The sequence below is a fragment of the Caretta caretta genome, chromosome 1, assembly GCF_965140235.1.
Source record: "Caretta caretta isolate rCarCar2 chromosome 1, rCarCar1.hap1, whole genome shotgun sequence".
Classification (NCBI taxonomy): domain Eukaryota; kingdom Metazoa; phylum Chordata; order Testudines; family Cheloniidae; genus Caretta; species Caretta caretta.
In genome coordinates this window covers 183,026,635-183,050,464 of record NC_134206.1, presented here as the reverse complement: position 1 = coordinate 183,050,464, position 23,830 = coordinate 183,026,635, and positions in this window count along the sequence as shown.

Here is a 23,830-nt window from a genome sequence, read left to right as displayed (position 1 = left end):
TTGCCTGAATATTTGTATTTTTGTTTTGGCCCCTCATTTTTGTTCTTTGTCACCCATTGCATCCTTGGATCTTGGCTTATTGGGGGACACGCACCGAACAGAAGCATGTAACTCTAAAACATGACGGGTTTGAGTCTGTCCTGCATCTAAGTTCTGTGCAGCACAGAAGCGTGGGTGGGTCATAAGTGAGACTTATGACGCTCTGATTCTGTGAGCCATTCTGTGATTGTCCAGGCACTGGACCCAAATAAATTCCAAACAGCACCAAAGAGACCAAAAGGAATTTTAGATAAAACAGGGGAACACTGAGCACGGCAACAGCAGCTGAATGGAAACCTGCAACCACACAGAAAACGTTTCAGGAGCACTGAGAGCATACTCAGTAGTCTGACTTACAAAGTATTCCTTATTAGAAGAATTTGTATTTTAAGAAATAGACTTAATTGTAGCCAAATTCAAATAAATTGAAAAATAACCAGAAGGTAAGTGAAAGATTTGTTTAATAATTTTAGTGATACTTAGGCCACTGAAGGCCTTTACAAAGAGCTAATGATTGTACCTGAAAAAATAGCTGGTGCTGTTTATCATTATTAATTTTGGTGGGAGAGGGAGGAAATGAAATGAAGCTCATTTTGAGGAGAGTGTAAATCTAGAACTGGAAAAAATTATTCACATTTTTAAAATAACACCAGCAGCCCAAATTTCATCCATATTTTGGTTAAAGGTGACCCCACTGTCTTCCCTCTCCAATTCCCCAAGTGAGGTAGGTGGCTTTATCTATAGAACCTCCTCTCAGACTGTTGAAGTGCTCATTGTTGAGTCCCATATCTCTGAAAGGCTATGGACTTGCAGCTGAATAAAATTTTAAATGCTCCATAACCCAGTCCAGTGTCAAGTTCTGGGTGCCACATTTCAAGAAAGACAAATTGGAGAAAGTCCAGAGAAGAGCAACAAAAATGATTAAAGTTCTAGAAAACATGACCTAGGAGGGAAGATTGAAAAAACTGGGTTTGTTTAGTCTGGAAAAGAGAAGACTGAGAGGGGACATAACGGTTTTCAAGTACATAAAAGGTTGTTACAAGGAGGAGGGAGAAAAAATGTTTTTCTTAACCTCTGAGGATAGGACAAGAAGCAATGGGTTTAAATTGCGGCAAGGGAGATTCAGGTTGGACACTAGGAAAAAATTCCTAACTGTCAGGGTGGTCAAGCACTGGAATAAATTGCCTAAGAAGGTTGTGGAATCTCCATTATTGTAGATTTTTAAGAGCAGGTTAGACCAACACCTGTCAGGGATGGTCTAGATAATAATTAGTCCTGCCATGAGTGCAGGGGACTGGACTAGATGACCTCTCAAAGTCCCTTCCAGTCCTATGATTCTATGAATATTATAATTTAAAGACAACAGAAATCCAGTAGAGAGGCTGTCAGATCTGCCAGCTCTACCAAAATAGCTGCATCCTCCTTCTATCATTTCTGGATGGAGATAAGGAGCCAAGTACTGATAGTCTTTTCTTTATAGATCCAGCAACCCTGGGAGGAGAGGGCAGGTAAGGGAAAGGGTCACACTTCCAGTCCCTTAATAAGTAGAGTTGCTTTTAATCTAAAGTAAAGCCCGTAGGTTATTATTTTCTGCCCAATTTGCTATACACTATCACCCTCAGGTGATTTTTAGCATTCCACTGCATCAAAGCTTTTTCCAACCATAATGCATATCTGTGTTTGAGATTGTTTTCCTCAAACATATTAGTTTATATTATTGCAACTTGAACCTCATTTTGTAATGTTCTGCCTGTTTCTCTCATCTCACTCTGTCCCATTTATATTATTCCTTTGTCCTCACCAGTGTTCACCTCACCTAATTTAGTATCATCTGCAAATTTCATTAACATGTTTTTAACTTCTACTTCCAGATTATTAATAAAGATGTTTAATAAAATGAATCTCTTCAGTATCCTGCTAAATATTCCCCCACTCCCAATTCAATACATTATGACCCTTTGTTCTACAGCCAGCTCTCAATCCACATGACAGTGTTTTTAGTCAAGTCAACTGGAAATACTTTTGAGTAAGTTTTTGAGTCACTGTTTCAAATGCTTTACTAGACTCCAAATCTATTATATCTACTGTGTTCCCTTCATCCACTAATTATGTCATTTTATCACTAAAGCAAATAACAAAATTTATCACTAAGGAACACCTGACATACTTTATTGCTTGTGGGAAGAAAAAGAAATCTGGATTTTTGAGCTTTCCCTGATGCCAGAAGTCTTGGATTAGAGTACCATTATATTCAGGAGGAGAGCGAGCTGGGAAAGCAATTTGGTATGCAAGTAAAATAACTTTGTTGAGTAAATTAGGGGCTGTAGATTTATTTCTAGGCATAGGAGAACCAGTTGGGATATGATGACCCTGCCCAAATGCTTGAGCCAAACCAATTGAATACTAATCTTTTCACAGCTTCAGCTCTGTTCTGATAAGGTTCTTTCTTCCACCAAGCTCCTACAACCTCCCTTTTTCCTATTCAGGTCCACAAATGTCACCCATTATTAATATAATTAATAAACTATTTGTAAATATGGAAGAGTTCCTATCGTGTGAGTGTTGCAGTTGTGCGCATCAGGTTTCCCAACTATATCATCATTTGAATAATACAGGGCCTAATCTTGGGACAAGAACTTGTTAACACTCCAAATGATAACTGGGAATTCTTAGATCATCTATAAATCAGGCTACAGACAGGTCTTCAAAAAGTGTATGATGTGAGTAATCTTCACTATTTGCAAAAAAAGCACTTATTGTAAAATGGACCCCAGTGGTGGTTGTTTTTAAGCAGGAGTGCATTGGGCAGTATTTCTTGCTCCCTCTGATACCAGCAAGGTGACAGGCCTGGTTCTCCCGTGTCTTGCCTCTTGTGCAGACTCTTAGGTCCAGATCCTCAAAGGTATTTAGGTATCTAATTCCCATTGATTTCCATGGAAGTTAAGTGCCTAATACCTTACTCCTTTGGAAAGTTCATGCAAAACAAATATAAAATACCACCATTCTGATTTGATTACAAAGGGTGTAGGGCAGTGGAGAATCAACTTTGAGAAGGATTAGAGACCAGCCTTTGCCGTCTTCTCCCCTGGTCTGCAAAGGTTTTGTCTCAGTTGATGCATGGGTGCCTGAACTATTTGGTTTTGCTTTGCAGTTTTCTTGTTTATGCCACATGACAAAGGGCACCCATTTTTCCTACACCTATACGATAAGTGACATCTGAGACCATGTTTCCACTGTTACAATTTTAATTACTGGCCTTCTGAAGAACAGGGAATTTTCACAAGACATCTGTCACTGTGACCACCCTGTTTAATCAGCTCAGCCATGCATTAACAGGGGGATGATCACTAACAACTTGCTAAGCTTCCTGTTTTGAGTTAGAAGGCTCTGTTAGTAACATTTCCCAAGATCATTTTAATACCCATTCCAAATCTGTTTCTGTTCCTTGTGAGTGTTCAGCCCTGGCCCCTGCTCTTAGGGTAGCATAGCTGGGCAAAAATCATCCTCCAAAACTGATCTCTCTGTTGAACTATGGCTAAACTCACAGCACATTTGGTTGTGCAATGCTATGATCAAGTATACTATGATATATCTCCCACAAAGTCACCTTTGTGCTGTTTGGAAAGCTTCCTTTATGTTTTCTTTTGGAAGAACAGCACCAACTCAACCTTCTGAACCAGCTTCTGGAAAAGCTGCATATCCCCCTGCTATCCTGCTGTTTTGATTTGCAGTTTTCTGATTCTACTTTGTGATGCTGATTCTTTTTAATGTTAAAGCATTCACCTCCCTAGCAATGTTCTTTGAGCTACTTGTTTTTCCTTCTAATCACAACAAGCAATTAACACAGCTCTGCTTTCTTCTACAGGTTTTGGAGCTTGATAGGAGAATCCAGTCATGTCCAGATTCAACTATACCTATGCCTTGCATGCCTGCTCTTAGTAAGGTAAGTGGGAGAACTGACCCATTAGCCTCTGGCCGTTAAAGGAGAGACTCTTTCATTAGGAAATGATGCAGCCACTGAGGGAGAAAGTTCACTTCTTTCATGCTTTACATATTTTAGACTTGTGTTAAAGCTGCATTTAAAATATTAATGTATATTTAGCCACAAGTTCTAGTTTATAACTGCCCCATTCAGAGGCACAGGCTGAGAAGAATCAATTTGGCTTACAGCGACTGTTGAAATAGCTGCATTTGAAGACCTACTAAACTGTTTAGTTCCAAGGCGTATACTGTGACACCTCAACCACATGTCCTAATGTTTCAAACCAAATACTAAATAAATTATTAAACTTGTAGAAACTGCTGGTTTCCATTTAAAATAAAAAAAATCCATCAAATATGAGATGTAATGCCTACAAAGAGAGGTAGGAAGTACTCAGACTTCCAAAAGGAGATTTTTTTTAGCACTCACTTGACTGACCCATCAAGAGTGAAAGTCATTAAAAATACAAATCTTTTATATGATGATTCAGGAGAACATTTGTGGTTTACATTTTTGAAAGTTTAATATTGATGATAAAGCTAATCGCTGTACGAAAAGCTTAATGGGTCAGTGCAGAGACTTCGTGCCAAACCCCCAGTATAATCAGGTTAAAAAATTGTTTAACAGTTCCCCTGGTCACCCCCGGTGTAAGGGTGATCATCTGGTGGCGTACTGTCAGCATAGTGGCCTTTATGACATTCCCCTTCCCTGCTGCCAGAATAGCAGGGGAAATGATACGTGGCCAGAGTGCTCTTTTGCTTCATCAATCATTTGGCTCTGGTTTTGGCCCTCTGTAGCTACTGCAATTTGGTATAAGTTAAAGCAGCTTTCAGACTGCTCTAAGATGGGGCATAGAGTAGCACCAGAATAGGGGGCAGGCAAAGGGAAACTTTGAAGCCTCCTTTACACACCAGCCTCTGTCTTTCACTCAGGCACATACATCTTTGGCATAGCTGTGGATATAGCTTGGAATGTTCAGGTCTCCAGAAGAAGAAGTTTCCTTTATAGCTTTTTCATTAAGAATTTTACAGGATGGGGAGTCTGACTACAGATGAGCTGATGTTGCTTTTTGAGGGTTTTTTATATAAAATATAAATATGAGCTATTAAATTGTTTATACACTATGTATTTGAAACCATGCAAAACATGGCAAGTATCTTTAACACAGATGATTTAGTTGGGGATTGGTCCTGCTTTGAGCAGGGGGTTGGACTAGAAGACCTGCTGAGGTCCCTTCCAGCCCTGATATTCTATGATTCTATGAGATACGGAACATTCCTTTTTATATCAGAAAAGGCTATCAAATATAAGATTTACAGTGATTACTTTTTAGATGGGCCAAACTATGTGCTTTGTTCCTGTCATGCTGTCTTGAGTGGCTCACCACTGTGAGTGACTATCTCAGGGCAAACTGTCAGAAAACAAGGGCAGACAACCCAAACTGGTGGTATGTTCTATAATTAGATTTCATCAAGCTAGTAAGAAATGTGAACTCCTGGCTCACTGAACCAGTATCAGCATGGAGTCACAGACAGTCCTCTTAGCATCTCCAGCCTATCTTGTCACCCAGAAAAAACTGAAGTTTGTGATAAAAGGTTATTTAAAACCAAAAATCACACCACGTTAGGTTTCTCCCAGTCCCAAAAGACCAGTCACTTACACCAAATCAATTGGTACTCCAGATCTTACACCAAAGACAACACTGGCAGTCAATTCTATAGTAAACTAACTATAGGTTTATTAGCTAAGAAAAAAGTATGAGAGTTATTGAGAGGCTAAGGCAGGTAAAATATAATAATAGGTAAATGTCAGTTTAACTCCAAATGATGGCATCGATATAATAGACTGCCAATTTCCCAAAAGTCTTTTAGGGCTACCCAGAATAACTCTGGGGAACTCAGTCTTCTCTTTCAGTTATTCTGTACTGTTAGAATCCAAACAGTCCAGAGATTCAGGATCTTTCTTTGAATCCATATTTATATCTTCTTCTCATAGAAGACAAATGGAGAGTCTTTCTAATCACTTGGGCTTTTCTTTTTATTATAAAAAGAAAAGGAGTACTTGTGGCACCTTAGAGACTAACCAATTTATTTGAGCATAAGCTTTCGTGAGCTACAGCTCACTTCATCGGATGATACAAGTAAACTTTCATTAGTTTTATGAATTTTAAACACTCAATACAATTATACACTCACAATTGCTTTGATCTAATACAGAAGTGAATTGACCTGAATACACTTTGCCATAATCTGGTAAACCAGAATTACAGTTACATACAAATGAGGCCAATGGGAAATATGCACATATAATAAAGGCAGAATATCAATTAATGAGTTTAGTTTTCAATGTTACCATATTCCATAATATTTGCATCCCTACCTCCAGTTTTGAATTAGATTTTCTGAAATAAGTAAAAAATGCTTGTTCTGTTCAAACACTTGTACACATACTACAGTCAAACCACTACTCCAATCCCACCTGGGCACTTTAACACACCAATCCAGGGGAGCATATGACTGAGACAGAAGGGCATAGAAAACATTCCTGGATGAAATCCTGGCCCCACTGAGGTCAATGGTAAAACTCTTCTTGATGTCAGCGCAACCAGGATTCCACTCTATTTTTGTTCCAGGTTTGTCATGTTCCTTTCATATCTTTCTTTTTAAATGCACTCCATATCCCATCTAGATTAATGTAATACTAACACTATTTAAAAAAACTCTCTACCACCACCAAACCTTAAAAAAAATAACCTGGAACCTTTCTCACTTAACTTCCACCCACTCAGGAAAATTCAGAGAGAATAGAAACTCTTGGATCCATTTGCCCAATGGAAGAAAAGAGAGACAGAGTGAAGAGCTCTCTACTGTGAAAGTCCTTTCCCAAGACCAGGGTCCTACAACTAGGACAAAGACTCCAGCTAAGTCACCAGGCTCAGACTATCAAGTTTTGAGTAAAAGCATGAGGAGAGAGAGTTGGTCTCTATGGGTAGGGCTCTATGTACATTAAAGAATTTTATAGGTGAAACCAACACTTTCAGTTGCATCTCTGAAGGAATTATAATTCTTTGCAGACCATGGAACAGATATGTAATATGTTCCCTACATAAAACACTGAGTATGAAGTCATCTGTAAGCAGTCACACAACATAACGTTTCTAAAAGGGCTTCAGAAATAGCCCTCTGTAGCTCACTTTGTAGCAATCCAATTTGGAGGTGGCTAAGGTGTACGGTGAAGTCCACATCCAAAATTAAAGATCATAGTCACCTAGCTAAATGAAGCTGGAAAAAGCATTCACTGCTGCAGGCATTGTTACAATCTAAACATACAGAAGCAGCTGAAGATGCAACAGAATCCTTTTGTTATTAACCTGAGAAGTAGGACTGGTCAAAAATGGTGAGGCAGGAGTTAAACTGTGCAGAAACCTGAAGCAGAGTTCTTCTATCTTGTTCACTTCTGGCACTCATGAAGGTTCATCTTCATCTCTTTTCCCTCAGTTCCAAGTCTAGAGAATGTCATCTTCGGACCGTTAGCCTTCCTTTTAAACTTGAACAAACATTGGTATTTTCTTTCCTTCCTTCTAGTCTGTGCCTCAAAGACTGCGATTGACAATTTTGACTCCTTTGTCTTCTCTCCATGGCTTTTTTTTTTTCAGTCTGTTCATTTTGATATTCCTCATACATCTGTTTCAAAATTAACCAGAATTCCTTTAATAATTTTGCTTTTTGTGCTAGGCCCAGATTTGTATCCACATTAGCACTGTTGGGTTACAACTGAGAATATCCTCAGTTTGATTTTTAGTGATATTCCTTCATTCAAATGTTTAGAAGCTGTTTGCATAAGGCAAATTCACTGGGGATTAGATGCTATCTTTCTGTTGACCTCTTCTTAATTTATACTTACTGATCATGTACACCAGGTATTCAGGTAATACTCTCTATTTGCTTTGTATCATCTTCTCTCATCCACACAGCTTCATTTTCAGCTACCTTTCAACATCATTCAGGTTCTTCTTCCTCCTTAGGTTTTCTTTTTCGTCATTGGTGTTCTAGGTTGCTGATCTACTGACTGTACTTTCTATGCTCTCTATTTATTCTCACAACCATTTTTAGTATCATCTTAACACTCCTGTCACCATTCTGTCATTTCCATACCCATTTTCATTGTCTTCACAACACTGTGCCAGGCCTTGTACTTATTCAGGATTTCAGATCCTTGCCCTAGATGCTTCACTTAATTAAACTTAGCAACGATGATATTTTCTCTCTCCAGCTCCTCAATTAGGACTCCCATCTTATTAGCCATACTTGTGTTGTGTCTCATTACAGTGTGCTGTGCTGGTGTCCTCCTTTTTTTCTGTTCATTACAGATCTTCTAGTGTCACAATTGAAAAGCATCAAATCAGTAGCACAACAAGGTCTTGAACAAAGACACCTCCCCACCCCCACCCCCATTGATTTCAATGGGGTTTGAATCAGACTCTAAGTAGGGTTTCTTTAAAGCATACCTCCTGTTATAGAAATGGACCCTGTGAAACTTTTTTATTTTCCTGAATCCCTCCTGCTTTGTTAATCTAGTCAACAGCTAAACTGACATGATATTCCCTTCTCTCAATTTCTATGGCATGATGCCATCCACTGTCCAGTCAGATTCCTGGTCCAAGTCCAGTCATTTCTGAGTTCCCAGAATGAAGCCATACTCAGAGTATTATTTATCTCCCCATTTCTGAAGGGCATAATAGATTCAAAGTTAAAACTTTTCTTGAAGCATACGGCATGTGAATTTAATGTGGGATTATGTCACAGCTCTAATAAGTAAACATCTGAATTTAGAGAAGAAAAAGCAAAGACAAGGTTTTTATAATTGTTTACTGCAGATTGGAAAGTCTTCAGGCATCCAACAGAGAATGATAGATTTAGAAGATATTTAGAGCATATCCTTCTTACACCTGCTAAGAGTTCTAATTGTTTCATTATTGGGATAAACAATATGTCATCTCTATGTGAGTACAGGCAGAGCTTATGAAATATTTCTCATTAAAACCATGCTGCACTAATAGCTATAAAATAACCATGGAGCTGCATGTTTGGGAATGAGGCTGGCTTGGATCACCACAGGAGACACATTGATATTAGCCAGTCTGCCAATGCTCGCAACATTGCACAATTTATTGATTCTGTGCTGAAAAGAAAAAGGCCTATTTATCTGTTTTTCAACATAAAAATCAAAGAACTGCATGAAAAAGCTCTCTTTCTCCGTTACTACATCTATGACACGCTTTGCTTCTCTAGCACCTTTAATGACAAGAATCTCGAGTATGGTTTGATGGCTACAAACCAAGCTAATTACACAATCTAAGATCTGAGGTTTCTGTAAGTCAATATTCAGAACATTTTTGAATATATTTGAACAATGTAGACATAAAGATCAAGTTACAGCATTCATTCTCTTTAGGCCCCAAATACTAACATATATTTCCTTTCCTGTTTAAAAAGTGGAAGTATTGCATACGTTCAAACCCAGGATGTTTTTGTCAACTATCCATCTACACCAATGACAAAAAGGGAGCTTTGTGCTTTCAGTACTTCCTTGTATTTTAATGATGTGAATTGCTTTCCATGAGGCATAAGGAATTCAGAGAAGTGACCTCTCAACAGCTTCTTTAAGTGGTTTCGAGTAATACATAATTTATCCAGAAGAATAAGGATTTGCAGACACTCAGCATAGAAGTTTAATAAATAATACGGCTGAATACTTTTATATTATATTATCATATCTGGTCTAAATGCACAGGCTGATGTTTTATATAAAATCATACATTTGGGCAAGCATTATTCTTCCTTCTCTCCATAAAACTTTGGATACTTATCTGTTTATTGAACAGGAGGTAAAAGTTCCTCTTCCTGGAACTTAATATAGGTACACAACATCTGTAACATAATCCATAGGTTTCTCATACCAAACAATTCTTTCCCCCAGCTCTAAAGAATAATACCTATGTAATTCCATGTGTCATTGTTCTGATTTGACAGCATACACAAGCTTAATGTTTGTGTTTGTCAGTTTTAGTACCAAAGTAAATGTTGCTTAGATGCTCCAAATTGATTATGTTCACCCTCAGGCAATTTCACAATTACCTGTTGCAGATTTAATTCACAAAATGCTACGTCATCTCCAGTCCTTATTATGATAATTGACCCTACTAGTGAATTAATAATCTACAATCTGGTTGTTTAAATGTGCTTCCTACTAAATAGCTCTCCTAATGTCTAAATGGCAACATATTTTGATGAGATAATTCAGCATGTTGCTCTTCTTACTCACTTAAACTATTCTGAATTAATGAGAGGGTATTGTTTACATTTATCCCAAGAGCAAAGTGTAGACACCCCTAAAATGTCACAGATAATTTTAATAATTTCTAACCTATTTTATTTATTTTCCCTGTGCCTTTCAAACATGAAACTATAGGTGAAAAAGCCAATTTATTCAAACTCAAAACACTCAGTATATCTAATCTGACATTATAGGTTTGTTGGCTCTGAAACAAAATTGAACAGTAAAGCTTTTCCATGGTACTAATGTCCTTTTCCTTTATATTTTCCAATGAATTGTACAGGTTTCCTCCAAATTTTTAAACAGAAAATATACATTTAAATAAGATATAAATTAAATATAATTATTTTTTAGATATGTTTGTAGCTTCTCATAGAGATAAGTCTGCCTACTGCAGAATACTTTGGGTACCTCTGAATGTTGAGGTTCCCACATACATATAGCCAGAGATGTGGGAATATATATGTTACTACTAATCACTACCTACCCTATACTCTTGGATAATACATAATACATTCCAAAAGAAGCACTGATGGAACTAACAGAGGAAGAAACCTACATGAAGGTTTTCTTTCCCCATTAATGTGGTAATTTTGAATCTGCCTGCTGCGTCTTTCTCCAAATGTGACTCCTGATATTCCTTCTCTACTCTTACCCCATTAGCTTTTCTTTTCTTATTTCAATGCTTCCCCCCAGTCCAAACACCTCAAGGAACTATATACTTCCTCAGGATACCACAAACTATTTCACCAGGGCAGTAAGCTAATTTGAAAACATGGTGCAGTTTTAGCTATTCAAATAAAATAGGGGTTCTTCTATTGCAGGGGTCGGCAACCTTTCAGAAGTGGTGTGCCAATTCTTCATTTATTCACTGTAATTTAAGGTTTTGCATGCCAGTAATACATTGTAACATTTTTAGGCAGCGGGCTGAGCGGGGCCGGTGCCTGAAACCCTGGCTGGCAGGGGGCTGGCGGCCAGAACTCCAGGCCAATCCCGGCTGGCAGGGGCCAGCAGCTGGTATACCAGGCCGGCAGCGGGCTGAGCGGGGCCGGTGGCCAGGACCCTGGCTGGCAAGGGGCCAGCAGCTAGAACCCCAGACTGGCAGTGGGCTGAGTGGGGCGCGCAGACAGAAACCCAGACCAGCAGTGGGCTGAGCGGCTCAGCCCTCTGCCGGTCTGGGGTTCCGCCCGCCGGCCCCTGCCAGCCAGGATCCTGGCTGCTGGCCCCACTCAGCCCGCTGCTGGCCTGAGGTTCCATCCATCCAGGCAGGCAGCTGGGGCCCCAGCTGGCAAGGGGTAGTGCCGGAACCCCAGGCCAGCAGCAGGCTGAGAGGGGCCAGCAGACGGTACCCCAGGCGGGCAGCGGAGCCCCCAGGACCAGTGGCCGGGACCCTGGATGGCAGGGGGCCAGCAGATGGAATCCCAGGCTGGCAGCAGAGTGCCACTGAAAATCAGTTCGTGTGCCGCCTTTGGCACCCGTGCCATAGGTTGCTGACCCTTGTTCTATTTCCTATAGAGCACCAAGAAAACCAACCTACAGTACATTCACATTGTACAGCAAGCAACCAGAAAGGTCCCCAAGATACCAATCTACATAAAATCACCATTCAGGTCGGACACAGTACCCTGTGCTGTGATTTCATTGGCAGCTTTTGTAAACTAAGCAGGTTCTGATCAGGTCCGTATTTCAGTGGGTGATCTTAAAGGACACCTGTGAAATTAAACAGTTGCTGTGTTTCACCCCGAAGCATTGCAGGAATGGCTAAAGAGATTTCTGTATTTTTTTGCATTCAAGGCCTGATCCTACAACCCTATGCACATTTGTAGTCTGGTTGAAGTCAGCTGTGCTACTTGAATGCGTAAGGATCTTCAGACCTGAGCCCTCCACTTGTAGGGATTATAAAAGGCACTATATAATAGTGTATATTATTAATAAATAAAAAGTAAACAAGACAAATGTGTTTGTAGTCTTTTTAGCATTTGCAGTTATAGTGTACAACTGATGTTATGTTTGTGCATTGCATTGCTGTGACAGCCCTATCATTTGTCTCTGAATTAATTCAGAAGAAGAATATTTGTGTAGGAAAGATTGTAGTGTGCAGCCTAGGAATATTGAGCAACTGGGCATACTGGTCACTGTCTGCTACTAATTTCATTTCACTGCATCACAACAAACTATATGCCTCAATTACTCTAGCTCAAGATCTATAACCGCTTTAGCACTACCTCAGCAATCTTGTCAGCATTCAATTTTTCATCCTTTTTTGTTTTTTGGTGTGGGTTCTATATCTTGATAAAGTCTCATCACACCAGTCTGCTACTGTAGGGAAATAATCTGTGTGACTGATCTGGCAATTTCCTGCAATATCTTGGGGAGATCTTGTTGTATTAAGCTTATGTTTCATTGTGGGCCAAGGATCATATGTCATTCTATGAGGTAGGGTAACCTCAGCCCCTCCAGCAACTAAAAAAGGGGTTTGGGGGTGGAGGGGTGATTAGGAAAATTCACTCAGGTTGTAACACCTCCAGAAAGGTACCACCTCCTGTGGAGGCTCATATATACTAGTTCAAACTGGATTTTCCATAGGCCAACAGACCAAGAAAGATCTTTTGGATAGTTTAAACTGACTCAGGGCCTTCTTTCTGATCTAGCAAATGGACAGGACCTTCTGGCCAAAGGGAGGACCCCAGTCCTTAGGGAAGGAGCAATGGAGTTTACAAATCCCTTTCTGAGCATAGACAGAGTGGGAAGAGTCTCTCCTGTTTACAAGCAAGCAGCTTGATCACACCCCCATGCAGCTGCCAGAGCTGCCAATCATGGAGGCAGGCACCACAGCTGCAACCAATAGGGAACATAAGATCTGTTATAAAGGGGAGAGCACAGAGAAGGAAAAGGAGGTAGAAAGTCCTGAGATAGCAAAGAAGTCACAACTCTGTACCATGCTGCTGCTAAGAAAACATTCAGGACAGTGGTTCTCAACTGTGGTCCACCTCTTGTTCAGGGAAAGCCACTGGCGCTCCAGGACAGTTTGTTTATCTGCCGTGTCCACAGGTTCGGCCGATCGCGGCTCCCACTGACCTCAGTTCGCCACTCCAGGCCAATGAGGGCTGCGGGAAGTGGTGCAGGCCAAGGGATGTGCTAGCTGCTGCTTCCCACAGCTCCCATTGGCCTGGAGCGGTGAACCGCGGCCAGTGGGAGCCGCGATCGGTCGAACCTGCGGACACAGCAGGTAAACAAAGCAGCCCAGGGGCTTTCCCTGAACAAGCGGTGGACCACAGTTGAGAACTACTGATTCAGGAGATTGCAAGCCCTAAAATTGAAGGGCTGATAGCTCAGTTGGAGGTGAGGGTCCAGGAACTGAACTGATTGAGAACAAGCTAAGAAGTGTCAGTTAGGAGAATCTGAAGAACCTAGAAAGACTACCCTAAAAGTCAGTGACAGAAGGGTTAGGTGGATTGGCACTGACCAGAGCTCTTGGGAAGCGGGGTGGGGAGTGACCTCTGGTAAGCTTATTAGCATACAGATAGGTTCTTTTACTGTTGTTAATAGATTTTCTCTCTGATGCTTTCATCTTAGAACAAGCTGTGTGGTAACTTAAAACTGTGGGTCATAATACTGTTTATAGACTCTGAGGGATAAAGCAAAGCAGGCCTTCTTAGACAGTCTGACTTGCTGTGGAATTCACAGGTTAGTCAGGGAACAGTGCAGCCTGGGAAAACGCTTCTCAGGAGGAAGAGAATTGCAGGTGTGACAGAGGTATGTTGGTGCCAGCTGGGGACTCCTGTCTTAGATTTCACAAACTCACTACACCCAGTACACCATTTTCATGGTATTAATCCATGATGAGGTATCTGCTGAAAGGTTGTGACTTACCAAAACTCCTAATCAGTGTGAGATATGTGTATGGAAAATATTTAAGAAATAATGTAATTATATTGAAAAGTATGTCCTTACGGTGTTGGAGTGAAAGTGAGTCACCAGGGACTCATACGTCTCAGTGATCACCCATTCAAGCAGGAGGGAGTAGTCACCCCTCTCTGGCTTGCCATTTATGTAATGTTTTGCTCAATTGCTACTTTTCCTCCATCCCAGAACAGTTAAAGGAAATCTATCAAAGCAATCAAAACCACTTGGAGATTAAAAAAAAGAACATTACAACATAGGGAATAGCCTTGTGTATGAATAAACATTACACTGAAACAGGTGTTTTTTTAACACAGTAGGGAGAGGCACTCTGGATCTATTCAGTAAGGAGACAACTTCTTTTTCATGTAAGATTGGATCCTGGTTCCTGTGAAAACAGCCGGCTCTGCAACAGACTGCACTTTGGGAAGAGAGAACCTACTTTATTAGATAGGAAAAGTAACTATTAATAAGTATAGGCCCTAGTTTATATTTTATGATTATATTTTTGTATTGTAACCATTTTTTGCTATCACTCCCTTTTGATTCTAGTGGAATCTCTGTTCTTTCTTAAATAAACCTTTTGTTTCATCACAAGTGCTATGTGTTATCTAGGAGGTTTAAGGTAAAAGTGGTAAACTACAGTACGCTGTTCCTTTGGCAGCAGAAGAGCTGGTATTTCTGGGAGTAGCCAGTGTAAGGGGATGGATATAGCAGCAATGCTTCAAGGGGCCTCAGGGGCAGAGGTGACCCCTCAACCTGCAAGGCATAAACAGGTCTTGTCTAATCAGAAGGAAAGTGCTTGAGTGACATAGGCTGGTGGTGTTAGGGAGCTTATCCCTAGCAAGCACACTGATTCCCTCTTGCTAGAGGCAGTTTAATAGAGGTTAATAAAGTGACCATCAGTCTCTGAGAACCATCCAAGCAGGGCAGGTGTACACCCAATATGTGATGGCTGAGGAGCTGGGAGTCTAGAGTGGGTCCGCTTGCTCCACCACAGAATGACAATATAGGTGCAGTAACCCTGACCTGTGACTGCATGTAAAAAAAAGCGAACAAAATGATAAAGCATCTCCACCTCAAAATGGCTAAATGTCATCAAACAGAAAATCAATGGATAAGAAAATTGGCCATAGCCTCTCTAGTGGTGGCACTGAGGGCCTAAAACTATAACTTGCTGAGTAATTCTAGTGCAATGCTCAGCTCTCTGAACTCACATTGACTTTATTGGCAGTTAAGGGCTCTCAGAATTGAGCACATGTCCTGTCCTCTGCTTCACAGGACAATTTAATCGTCAAATTCGGTAACTGTCTATTGTGTTCATTTCTTCAAATGTGTAAGAGACTATAAATTGGAAAATGTTCAACTCAGCAGCACTAAAAAGCCTCCCCTTCTCCACTTCTATTCAAAACTCTAGTCATCCCCTTCAATAGCTGAAAAAGCCAGACCCCACCCCCTGCAAAAAAAGAGAGGAAGCAGTCATGTAGGTGGTCAGAGACAAGCAGGTTGGATGGTTAAAACAGCCTCTAAATCCCCAAAATAACAATTATTCTGGGTTACAGCTAGGAGGATGCACCATTGCTTAAAGACTCAGTTGTTTCACTTTTGTTGCAGAAGCAACTCCATAAACCATGTCATTTGTAGATGACGGTTCAAGAACCTGGGTGAAATCCTGGCAAACATCCATTGACTTTAGCTGGGGTCGAATTTCATCCCCAGTGCACTACATCTATAAAACTTTAATGCACTCAGTGCTAATGACTCTTTCCAAATTTCAGCTTTATGATTATTTCTGATGTAAATATTTTTAACTTTAAAATGTGGAAACAAATTTTTGTGAGGCGTAGGTTGCTTCAGAATTAAAATGAGTGAGTGATATCCCTCAAAATGCCTAATAATAGAGAGGTATAGCTTTCTTATTCCAGGGAGGGCCTGCCATCCTCCCTTCTCATTACACCTGCAATACCTACATGATATTCCCTATCTGTGACATGACCTTTCCTCAGAACATAACTGACTGGTTTCTAAGCCCTTTACCTCTTCCTGGAATGTTTTCAATATTTAATTGTAATGAATTTATTTCTAGCTGTCTCATTTTTTTCCAGTGTTAAATTAGCCATTGACTTTAATTAATTAAATTCTCCCTAGGCTCATGAGAGTGTTGAGCTGCTTAATAATAATAATAATAATAATTAATAATAAAGTAACCTAGTTTGCCACAGTCACTCTCCCAAGCCCTTAAAGGTCTATGTTCTAGGCCTGATCCTGCTTCCATTGATGTCAGCAGTAGAACTCCTAGTGTCTTCAGTAGAAGCTCTTTACGGGGAAAAAAGAGAGAATGAGAAATCAGAGAAATTGCAGTAAGGTTGGTTATTTTATTTATTTATTTTAAAATTTTAAGTGGAAATTATGTATTTTCCCAATTACTTTTAACTTGTTTCCTTCCCCTTCAAAGTTCATTTCTCCATTATGCATCCATGGAACTTGACCAAGGATAAGGCTGGAATGAAGGTTTGAAATACTTGAGGTACCTATTATTATGCGTATTTGGCGTAAAAGTAAACTGTCACACAGAGCTGAATTTAGGCAATTTGTTCAAGTTCTCTCAGAGCCAGATTCCATCTGGTTCTTACTTGGGTCCATATTGAGACCAGCGGGAAGAGGGTATGTTGCAGAACTGCAGTTCCTGTACTTTGGAAGCACAGGCACTGTTCCACCCCCTGCTCCCTGGAGGGAATGTGTCATGCCCCAAAGAAGGGAGCGGGGAGGAATGGAAGGTCGTGGCTCCACCCCTTCACAGGTTGGACTACAACCAAGTAATCCATGCTTCCAAAAGGGTGCACCTGGGAGCTCTCTCAGCCCTGGTCTACACTAGGACTTTAGGTTGAATTTAGCAGCGTTAAATCGATGTAAACCTGCACCCATCCACACGATGAAGCCCTTTATTTCGACTTAAAGGGCTCTTAAAATCAATTTCCTTACTCCAGCCCTGACAAGTGTATTAGCGCTTAAATCGGCCTTGCCGGCTCAAATTTGGGGTACTTTGGACACAATTCGACGGTATTGGCCTCCGGGAGCTATCCCAGAGTGCTCCATTGTGACCGCTCTGGACAGCACTCTCAACTCAGATGCACTGGCCAGGTAGACAGGAAAAGAACCGCGAACTTTTGAATCTCATATCCTGTTTGGCCAGCATGGCAAGCTGCAGGTGACCATGCAGAGCTCATCAGCAGAGGTAACCATGATGGAGTCCCAGAATCGCAAAAGAGCTCCAGCATGGACCGAACGGGAGGTACGGGATCTGATTGCTGTTTGGGGAGAGGAATCCATGCTATCAGAACTCCGTTCCAGTTTTCGAAATGCCAAAACCTTTGTCAAAATCTCCCAGGGCACGAAGGACAGAGGCCATAACAGGGACCCGAAGCAGTGCCGCGTGAAACTTAAGGAGCTGAGGCAAGCCTACCAGAAAACCAGAGAGGCGAACGGCCGCTCCGGGTCAGAGACCCAAACATGCCACTTCTCTGATGAGCTTCATGCCATTTTAGGGGGTTCAGCCACCACTACCCCAGCCATGTTGTTTGACTCCTTCAATGGAGATGGAGGCAACATGGAAGCAGGTTTTGGGGACGAAGAAGATGATGATGATGAGAAGGAGGTTGTAGATAGCTCACAGGAAGCAAGCGGAGAAACCGGTTTTCCCGACAGCCAGGAACTGTTTCTCACCCTGGACCTGGATCTGGAGCCAGGCGGAGAAGGGACCTCCGGTGAGTGTACCTTTTAAAATACTATACATGGTTTAAAAGCAAGCATGTGAAAGGATTACTTTTCCCTGGCATTCACGGCTCTCCTGGATGTACTCCCAAAGCCTTTGCAAAAGGTTTCTGGGGAGGGCAGCCTTATTGCGTCCTCCATGGTAGGACACTTTACCACTCCAGGCCAGTAACACGTACTCGGGAATCATTGTACAACAAAGCATTGCAGTGTATGTTTGCTGGTGTTCAAACAACATCCGTTCTTTATCTCTCTGTGTTATCCTCAGGAGAGTGAGATATCATTCATGGTCACCTGGTTGAAATAGAGTGCTTTTCTTCAGGGGACACTCAGAGGAGCCCGTTCCTGCTGGGCTGTTTGCCTGTGGCTAAACAGAAATGTTCCCCGCTGTTAGCCACAGGGAGGGGGGAGGGTTGAGGGGGTAGCCACGTGGTGGGGGGAGGCAAAATGCGACCTTGTAATGAAAGCACATGTGCTATGTATGTAATGTTAACAGCAAGGTTTACCCTGAAAGAGTGTAGCCACTGTTTTATAAAATGTGTCTTTTTAAATGCCACTGTCCCTTTTTTTTTCTCCACCAGCTGCATGTGTTTCAATGATCACAGGATCTTCTCCTTCCCAGAGGCTAGTGAAGATTAGAAAGAAAAAAAAACGCACTCGAGATGAAATGTTCTCCGAGCTCATGCTGTCCTCCCGCACTGACAGAGCACAGACGAATGCATGGAGGCAAATAATGTCAGAGTGCAGGAAAGCACAAAATGACCGGGAGGAGAGGTGGTGGGCTGAAGAGAGTAAGTGGCGGGCTGAAGAGAGGGCTGAAGCTCAAATGTGGCGGCAGCGTGATGAGAGGAGACAGGATTCAATGCTGAGGCTGCTGGAGGACCAAACCAGTATGCTCCAGTGTATGGTTGAGCTGCAGCAAAAGCAGCTGGAGCACAGACTGCCACTACAGCCCCTGTGTAACCAACCACCCTCCTCCCCAAGTTCCATAGCCTCCACACCCAGACGCCCAAGAATGCGGTGGGGGGGCCACAGGCCAACCAGCCACTCCGCCACAGAGGATTGCCCCAAAAAAAGAAGGCTGGCATTCAATAAATTTTAAAGTTGTAAACTTTTAAAGTGCTGTGTGGCATTTTCCTTCCCTCCTCCACCACCCCTCCTGGGCTACCTTGATAGTCATCCCCCTATTTGTGTGATGAATGAATAAAGAATGCATGAATGTGAAGCAACAATGACTTTATTGCCTCTGCAAGCGGTGATCGAAAGGTGGAGGGGAGGGTGGTTAGCTTACAGGGAAGTAGAGTGAACCAAGGGGCGGGGGATTTCATCAAGGAGAAACAAACAGAACTTTCACACCGTAGCCTGGCCAGTCATGAAACTGGTTTTCAAAGCTTCTCTGATGCGCAGCGCGCCCTGCTGTGCTCTTCTAACCGCCCTGGTGTCGGGCTGCGTGTAATCAGCAGCCAGGCGATTTGCCTCAACCTTCCACCCCGCCATAAACGTCTCCCCCTTACTCTCACAGATATTGTGGAGCATACAGCAAGCAGTAATAACAGTGGGAATATTGGTTTCGCTGAGGTCTAAGCGAGTCAGTAAACTGCACCAGCGCGCCTTTAAACGTCCAAATGCACATTCTACCACCATTCTGCACTTGCTCAGCCTGTAGTTGAACAGCTCCTGACTACTGTCCAGGCTGCCTGTGTATGGCTTCATGAGCCATGGCATTAAGGGGTAGGCTGGGTCCCCAAGAATACATATAGGCATTTCAATGTCCCCAACAGTTATTTTCTGGTCTGGGAATAAAGTCCCTTCCTGCAGCTTTTGAAACAGACCAGAGTTCCTGAAGATGCAAGCGTCATGTACATTTCCCAGACATCCCACATTGATGTTGGTGAAACGTCCCTTGTGATCCACCAGAGCTTGCAGCACTATTGAAAAGTACCCCTTGCAGTTTATGTACTCACCAGCTTGGTGCTTCGGTGCCAAGATAGGGATATGGGTTCCGTCTATGGCCCTACCACAGTTAGGGAATCCCATTGCAGCAAAGCCATCCACTATGACCTGCACATTTCCCAGGGTCACTACCCTTGATATCAGCAGATTTTTGATTGCGTGGGCTACTTGCATCACAGCTCCCCAACAGTAGATTTGCCCACTCCAAATTGATTCCCAACTGACCGGTAGCTGTCTGGCATTGCAAGCTTCCACAGGGCTATCGCCACTTGCTTCTCAACTGTGAGGGCTGCTCTCATCTTGGTATTCATGCGCTTCAGGGCAGGGGAAAGCAAGTCACAAAGTTCCATGAAAGTGCCCTTACGCATGCGAAAGTTTCGCAGCCACTGGGAATCGTCCCAGACCTGCAACACTATGCGGTCCCACCAGTCTGTGCTTGTTTCCCGAGCCCAGAATCAGCATTCCACAGCATGAACCTGCCCCATTAGCACCATGATGCATGCATTGGCAGGGCCCATGTTTTCAGAGAAATCTGTGTCCATGTCCTGATCACTCACGTGACCGCGTTGACGTCGCCTCCTCGCCCGGTATCGCTTTGCCAGGTTCTGGTGCTGCATATACTGCTGGATAATGCGTGTGGTGTTTAATGTGCTCCTAATTGCCAAAGTGAGCTGAGCGGCCTCCATGCTTGCCTTGGTATGGCGTCCGCACAGAAAAAAGGCGCGGAATGATTGTCTGCCGTTGCTCTGACGGAGGGAGGGGCGACTGATGACACGGCTTACAGGGTTGGCTTCAGGGAGCTAAAATCAACAATGGGGGTGGCTTTACATCAAGGAGTATTTCAGGCAGGACTTCACGGAGGGTTTCAATAAGAAATGGTGCACCTAAGTTATTGTTCTTATTGGAACAATGAGGTTAGTCTGGCCTCTGATTGATACATGGCTAGATTTACCTTGCTGCACCTTCTCTGTGAGTGACTGCAGTGTGACCTAGAGGAATGAGTCACCTAGATGGGGGAGGAGGCAAATGGAGTACAAAACAAATCTGGTCTATTTCTTGTTTTGATCCACTCCATCTATCTTTCACATCTTTGGCTGGCAGCAGACGGTGCAGAAGGACTGCATGCCATCCACATCTCATGGCTGCTCGGCAGAAGATGGTGCAATAGGACTGCTAGCAATCCGTATCGCCTGCCTGCTCACCATAAGACGGTTCAATAGGACTGACTAAAGGACTAAAGAGAATGACCTGGTCAAGTCACTCCAAATTTAGTCCCTGCGCCCATGTCTGTCCAGGCGCTTGTGGCCGACGTGGCCAGGAGCACCTCGGACACGACGATGACGGCTACCAGTCGTACTGTACCATCTGCTGCCACAAGGCAAGGGGTTGCTGCTACTGTGTAGCAATGCAGTACTGCGTCTGCCAGCACCTAGGAGACATACGGTGACGATTACCTGAGCGGGCTCCATGCTTGCCGTGGTATGGCATCTGCACAGGTAACTCAGGAAAAAAGGTGCGAAACGATTGTCTGCCCTTGCTTTCACGGAGGGAGGGAGGGAAAGGGGGCCTGACGATATGTACCCAGAACCACCCGCAACAATGTTTGAGCCCCATCAGGCATTGGGATCTCAACCCAGAATTCCAATGGGCAGCGGAGACTGCGGGAACTGTGGGATAGCTACCCACAGTGCAACACTCCGGAAGTCGACTCTAGCCTCAGTACTGTGGAAGCACTCCGCCGAGTTAATGCACTTAATACACTTAGAGCGTTTTCTGTGGGGACACACACACACTCGAATATATAAAACCGATTTCTAAAAAAATGACTTCTATAAATTCGACCTTATTCCATAGTGTAGACATACCCTCAGGTAAAATTTCACTTGTCAGCATTTCAGGGCAGGGGACTGCCTCTTACTCTGTATGTACAATGCCTAGCACAACAGGGCCAAACTTGGCTGGGGCCTTCAGGTGCTGGTATGATTTTCTTCCGTCTGGCCTGGCTCATGATTTTTGGATGCTTGGGGTTGACAATACAGCAGCCTGTTCTCCAACCCAGTTTTAAGACCAAATGGTTTGGAGAAAGTTCGTGTAAGCATCCAGTCTTTGAGAACTCAGCTGAATCGTTTGAAGTCTATTCACTGATACTTTAAAGTAAGGGTGTGGGTTACTTACATTTCTTTTGTTCTTGTGGCATCTTTTCAAGTCAGATAACAAAAGAAAAATAGATGGAAACAGACTTAAGGGCTTGACTACACTTGTGAGTTAGAGCACATTAAAGTAGCCCCGGGCACGCTAACTCATGACACGTCCACACTGAAAAGGCACATAGAGCACCCAGACTCTACGGCTGGAGCGCTCCTGATAATCCACCTTGACGAGAGGCATAACGCTTGCTGAGCCCTGGCTGGAGCACCGCGGTGCCAGTGTGGACACTCTGGTCTGTTAATGCGCTCTGATCGGCCTCAAGAAGTGTCCCACAATGCCTGTTCTAGCCACTCTGGTCATCACTTTGAACTCTACTGCCCTGCCCTCAGGTGACCAACCATCAGACGCGCCCTTTAAATTCTCTGGGAATTTTGAAACTCCCCGTCCTGTTTGTTCAGCCAGGCATGGAGTGATCTCAGCAAATCTTTCCAGGTGACGATGCCTCCACATGCCAGGTGATCTCCAGTATGGAACAATGGCAAGGTGCTGGTCCTCATCAGTGTTTGTGGGGAGGAAGCTGTCCAGTCTCAGCTGTGCTCCAGCCACAGGAATTACAATACCTTCAGGCAGATATCAATGGACATGATGGAAAGGGGCCATGACTGGGATGCACAGCAGTGCAGGGTTAAAGTGAAGGAGCTGCAGAATGCCTACTAGAAAGCCCACGAGGCAAATGGCCGCTCCAGTGCTGCCCCCTCGACCTTGCGTTTCTACAAAGAGCTGGACGTGAAATTTGGGGGCGACCCCACTTCCACTCTGAGTACCACCACAGACACTTCATAGCCCAGTTCAACAGGGCAGGAAGAGGAGGACAGCAGGAGTGAGGGTGCTGCGGACGAGGGAGATACCCCGGCATCCCTAGATGCATGCAGCCAGGAGTGTTCTCAAGCCAGGAGGAAGGTAGCCAATCGCAGTGGCTGGTGCTTGGGGAAGGACAAACATCAGAAGAGGTGCCTGGTAAGCAGCTTTTATTTTAGGAAGGAAGTTGTTTGGTGCGGGCTCTTGGGGAAGAGGATGGTTTGGGCTGCATGCATGCCTAGATGCGGAATAGGCCGTTGATGTGCTCTCTCACATTGCATTAATCGGCCTCAGTGATCTCTTCAAAGGTCTCATGCAGACGCTGGGCAATGCACTTGTGCAGGTTCCTTGGGAGAGCTACTGTGCTCCGTGTCCCAGTCAGACTAACATGTCTGTGCCACTGTGCTGTGTGGGGCAGAGGGACCATTGCTGCACACAGGCAAGCTGCATATGGGCCAGGGCAGAAGCCACATTGTAGTATAAGACGCTTCCCAGGTCACCCTCAGCAGTGAGATATCTTCCAGGACAAACTTCTGTGGAAAATGTGGGGACAGTGTTCTGTATAGGGGTCCCCTGCAGCTGTTAGCTCTCTACAAGGCACAGAAACACAGAGGACAGTATGGCCCTGAAACAATCAGTCCCCCTTGCCCCTGTGCTTACTCACAATTTTGGGGCTCCTGTGGGTTGTGCGCATTCGCTTTGGGATGGGCAGATTCTGCTATTGTGTAGACCAGGGATTGGCAACCTATGGCATGCGTGCCAAAGCTGATTTTTAATGGCATGCTGCTGCCTGCTGGGTCCCAGCCACCGAACCCAGGCCGGCAGCAGGCTGAGTGGGGC